This window comes from Schistocerca cancellata, chromosome 3 (assembly GCF_023864275.1).
Source record: "Schistocerca cancellata isolate TAMUIC-IGC-003103 chromosome 3, iqSchCanc2.1, whole genome shotgun sequence".
NCBI lineage: Eukaryota > Metazoa > Arthropoda > Insecta > Orthoptera > Acrididae > Schistocerca > Schistocerca cancellata.
In genome coordinates this window covers 884,677,709-884,683,541 of record NC_064628.1, presented here as the reverse complement: position 1 = coordinate 884,683,541, position 5,833 = coordinate 884,677,709, and the positions used below count along the sequence as shown (strand labels likewise).

General features: G+C 44.3%; 1 pseudogene; it reads right to left on the bottom strand.

Moving 5' to 3' along the window:
* Positions 1 to 1,025: 1,025 nt before the first annotated feature.
* LOC126177714 (5S ribosomal RNA) lies at positions 1,026 to 1,143 on the bottom strand (annotated as a pseudogene).
* Positions 1,144 to 5,833: the final 4,690 nt, after the last annotated feature.

Here is a 5,833-nt window from a genome sequence, read left to right as displayed (position 1 = left end):
CAAAATTCTGTGCACCGGAAAAGTGAGTCTGAGGTTCTATGTCATCTCAGTTTCACATAAGTAAGCAATCAAAATTTTACTGACCCGTAAAGTTCTTTTCATATGAGCGACATGGCCCCGTTGTAGCAGCGGAAACAAGTGAACCGGCGGAACAAAAAAGGCGAGTATGCTCCTATTTCAAAGACCCTGAGTGAAAAGTGGCGTACCAGCTGCCTCATTCTGCCTCCCTCAGCAACTTTAAAAATTTTCCCAAAAATGTTGAAATGTGAACGTTCACGATTTTTTATGCTGAGAGAGGAGACAGTGTCAGTGGGGAAGTGACTGAAACGTAATAAATCCTGGAAGATAATAGACAGCGCTTGTGTTACAGAAAGAGCGAAAGAAAAAATGGCAGTGTGAAACAAAGAGAGGGTCACAGTGGAAGTGGAACATTGTTGACAGGGATACAACACAACAGTGCTAGGAAAAGGATGAAGGATACAGGGCCAGTGGGACAGGAATAACGAGAAGGAGAAAGTGAAAGTGGGTGATAATGACAGACAGAATCTGTGACAATGAGTATGTGAGAGACAGGGACAATAAGAACAGACAGCAGTAGAGACGCATTCATTAAGTAGGATACCCAGTATGATTATCCCTACTTGAACTGTCTGATGGTAATATCTTGAATAAATGCTTTATACTGATCTTGTTAAGACATTTGATCTTTGAAAATTAGATCTCATCTCCAAAACGTTTTTTCGATGTCATAAGAGAGATTAATAATTGAAAATTTTTCTGGAAATTGATTCTACCAGATAGTGTGGAATGCATAGCTCATCATAACTCTCCGTCTTCAGGCCACGAGTGGCCTACAGGGACCATCCGACCGCCGTGTAATCCTCAGTGGAGGATGTGGATAGGAGGGGCGTGCGGTCAGCACACCGCTCACCCGGGCGTTATGATGGTATTCTTGACCGAAGCCACTACTATTCGGTCGAGTAGCTCCTCAATTGGCATCACGAGGCTGAGTGCACCCCGAAAAATGGCAACAGCACACGGCGGCCTGGATGGTCACCCACCCAAGTGCCGACCACGCCCGACAGCGCTTAACTTCGGTGATCTCATGGGAGCCGGTGTATCCACTGCGGCAAGGCCGTTGCTAGCTCATCATAAAATATACCATAAAACCTTTTAAGCACATATCAATTAATGCCCGCTTAAATCTGCAGGGTGATTATAATTAAACTTTCATTCCGCCGTAGAAATAACACCACTTGTCAAAATGACGTCAAATTGCAACGGAATAGCCAGCCGCGGTGGCCGAGCGGTTCTAGGCGCTTCAGTCCGGAACCGCACGACTGCTACATTCGCAGGTTCGAAGCCTGCCTTGGGCATGGATGTGTGTGATGTCCTTAGGTTAGTTAGGTTTAAGTAGTTCTAAGTTCTAGGGGACTGATGACCTCAGATGTTAAGTCCCATAGTGCTCACAAGGGAACCTCCCCATCGCACCCCCTTCAGATTTAGCTATAAATTGACACAGTGGATAGACCTTGAAAAACTGAACACAGATCAATCGAGAAAACAGGAAGAAGTTATGTGGAACTATGAAAAAATAAGCAAAATATACACACCTCGCTAAGGTAAGCAACATCAAGGAGAATAAAAGCTGAGGAGCGCCGTGGTCCCGTGGTTAGAGTGAGCAGCTGCGGAATTAGAGGTCCTTGGTTCGAGTCTTCCCTCGAGTGAAAATTTTACTTTCTTTATTTTCGCAAAGTTACGATCTGTCCGTTCATTCATTAACGTCTCTGTTCACTGTAATAAGTTTAGTGTCTGTGATTTGCAACCGCACGGCAAAACCGTGCGATTAGTAGACGAAAGGACGTGCCTCTCCAATAGGAACCGAAAACATTTGATCGCAAGGACATAGGTCAACCGATTCCTCCACAGGAAAACACGTCTGATATATTCTCTACGACACTGGTGACGGCATGTGCGTCACATGACGAATATGTTGTCGACCCACCTAACTTGCACACCTGGCGAATGGGTAAAAAGATTCTTTTACCTTGCCCGATTTAGGTTTTCTTGTGGATGTGATAATCACTCCCAAAAAAGTGATGAAAACATAAGAGTTTGTCACATAAACTGCAACAAATGAATGCAACACTTTCGCAGTCGCACAGTTTTCCCTGTGCTCTGTCAAAACATATGTTTTTTACGTTTTCATTGTTTCCGTGTGTAGACCGTCAAATCCTGCATATGTCCAAGCAAATCTGAACATGTCCTGGAATTTTGGAGAGGGAAGTGGATTATGTGTGAGTGCCTGAACTTTGATAATTGTCTGAAAATAAAAAATTAAACTTTTCACTCGAGAGTAGATTTGAACCAAGGACCTCTCATTCCGCAGCTGCTCACGCTAACCACGGGACCACGGCACTCGCAGGCTCACATTTTCCTTGATATTACATACCTTACCCATGGACTACTCAGTTTGTATATTTTGCTCATTTTTTTCGTAGGCACACAACTTCTTCCTGTTTTCTCGATTGATCTGTGTTCAGTTTTTCAAGACCTATCCCTGTGCCAACTTATAACTAAATCTGAGGGGGGTGCGATGGGGAGGTTCCCTTGTCTGAGCCATTTGAACCATTTGCAACAGAATATTATCGGAGAAGGGGGTTCCGGGTTCGATTCCCGGCGGGATCAAGGATTTTCACATAGCTCTAGATGACTGGGTGTTATTGCGTCGTCTTCATTATCATCATGCATCGCCATTACGGTCGCAGGAAGGCAATGACAAACCAACTCCACTAGGACCTAGCCTCGAACGACGGTGCGGGTCTCCCGCATCGTAGCCTATGATCTGTTACGGAGTATGGGACTTCATCATCATCAAGGGGGAAAATGTATCGCAGAAGAAAAATAGTTACAAAATGTAGCAATAAATGTTATCTATCTAATGAATTGATAATCTTGGTTCAACTTGACTCCAAGTTTATGTACTCTTTTTGAGCACACACACACACACACACACACACACACACACACACACACACACACACACAGACACGGAGGCAAACATTGATGGGATTAATGAAATATAAAAACAAAAGTAAATAGAAATAGTGGGACAGTTTAACTGAGGCTTTGATCTGCTTCACAGGCCCGCAAAGGATGGGTAAGGCAAGAGTGACAATCTCAACAGGTTGCCTCCCTGAAATGTATAAGCACTGTTGGATGCGTAAAGATTGCTCCGTACATACCAGGGAACAAGGTATAGGTTCCATATGCAAATTTCTGTACTCACTCAAACATTGATCAGCCCTCTACTAAAAGACCTCCATGTCCCCTAAACAAACAGGTGTTAAAAATTTTATTATTGCCTGCTACAGAATCTCTCACAGTACTCTGTACAAACAGTACTCCACCAGTGGGAAGGCTCAGCCAAAGTTTGTCCAATGAAATTTCAGAAACTGTGCTCCCAATATCTCATGTAGCCACCCAATGAGGTGCTTTCCCACATTGCGAGAGAGAAATTCGTTGTTCAAATACTTCTGTGTCCAGATGGCACCATTCCTTATCTACAAAAAAAGAGAAATACTTGAAAAGTAACTGTCGTATACCGTACCTTTCCCACGTGGAAACAGCGAGTTCACTATCTTTTACCCAGGATGGCTTCCTCCAGATTTCTCGGAAGGGCTGCCAATGAAAACATACCCCAAGAGGTTCTTATTAACAGGGATAGTGGCTCACAAAATAATTTATTTTGCAGTGGCCAGGCACACAATATTGTTACTAAATAGGGGTTTTTAGAAAGTCCCCCTGATATGCCGGATGACGTTTGCAATACTAAGGACCTGCAGCCACATGAGCCTACCTGGCAGCAGAATGGCTGACAGACTGCCTACCGAGGAGCGGGCGGGGCACCATCCCCTCTTTGGGTGGACCTCAATTTAGATTTCGCCTCATCCCTAGGGACAAACGTGCCATCCCAAGGTGGGTTTCCAGACCACCTGTTCCGTGGCTCATTCTTTTCTTCTGTGAAGACATGCATTTCATTAAACAAAAAGAAACATGAGACTAGATAGTTAAATAAGAAGGAGAAATGAAATGGGTGTCAGCAGCTTGATAACAAACAGATTTCTATAGGTCAGCTCAATCATAACAGAGATTTCCGCAAATCAGTGCAACAAAAAATAAACATGAAATATATCAACCTAATCCTGGGGCCACGCCTTTCATCACTTCCGTAACTGGGATAAAAAAAAACTGTGCAGATGGTGTTGCACTTAGGTAGGCCATGGTGTGACGTTACCAAGCAATTTTTTCTTGTAGGACCTCACTACTATAGGGGAATAGGGTAGGAGGGAAAAGGGGAATGCAGCCCTTGGCAAAGCATCATTTGCTTAACAAAATCTAAATCGCTCAATCCTTGAACCATCAACACTCATTCGTAATCAATGCTAGTGTATATATGTATAAAGGCTGTATTCCATTTACAAAACAAGACACTAGCTTGCATTCACTTTACAAAGATCGTTACTTTAATCCACAGTCAATTTTCATTGCTTTATAAACCTGAATATTTGTATTCCACTCTTTCATCCACCCTCAAGATGGCTCCATTGATTCCCAGATTTATCACATATTTATTATTACAATAAAAAATATATTCCATTCATTCATTCACTAACTATATAATTCACGCCGAATAGCCAAAGAAACTGGTACACCTGCCTAATATCGTGTAGGGCCCCCGCGAGCATGCAGAAATGCCACAACACGACGTGGCATGGACTCGACTAATGTCCAAAGTAGTGCTGGAGGGAACTGTCATCATGAATCCTGCAGGGCTGTCCATAAACCCGTAAGAACACGAGCGGGTGGAGATCACTTCTGAACAGCACGTTGCAAGGCATCCCAGATATGCGTAATAATTGCCATGTCTGGGGGAATTTGGTGCGCAGCGGAAGTGTTTAAACCCAGAGGAGTGTTCCTGGAGCCACTCTGTAACAATTCTGGACGTGTGGGGTGTCGCATTGTCCTGCTGGAATTGCCCAAGCCCATCGGAATGCGCAATGGACATGAATGGATGCAGGCGATCAGAAAGGATGCTTACGTACGTGTCACCTGTCAGAGTCGTATCTAGACGTATCAGGGGTCCCATGTCAATCCAACTGCGTACGCCCCAGACCATTACAGAGCCTCAGCTTGAATAGTTCCCTGCTGACATGCAGTTTCCATGGTTTCATGAGTTGTCTCCATACCCATACACGTCCATCCTCTCGATACAATTTGAAACGAGACTCGTCCGAGCAGGCAACATAGTTCCAGTCATCAACAGCCGAATGTCTGTGTTGACGGGCCCAGGCGAGGCGTAAAGCTTTGTGTCGTGCAATCATCAAGGGTACACTAATGAGCCTTCGGCTCCGAAAGCCCATATCGATTATGTTTCGTTGAATGGTTCGCATGCTGATCCTTGCTGATGGCTCAGCACTGAAATCTGCAACAATTTGTGGAAAGGTTGCACTTTTGTCACTTTGAACGATTCTCTTCAGTTGACGTTGGTCCCATTCATGAAGCTTCTTTCTCCAGCCGCGGCGATGTCTGGGTTTTAATGTTTTACCGGACTCCTTATATTCACGGTATACTCGTGAAATGGTCGTACAGGAAAATCCACACTTCTTCGCTGCCTCGGAGATGCCGTGCACCATTGCTCGTGCGCCGACTGTTCAAAATGGTTGAAATGGCTTTGAGCGCTATGGGACTTAACTTCTGAGGTCATCAGTCCCCTAGAACTTAGAACGACTTAAACCTAACTAACTTAAAGACATCACACATCCATGCCCGA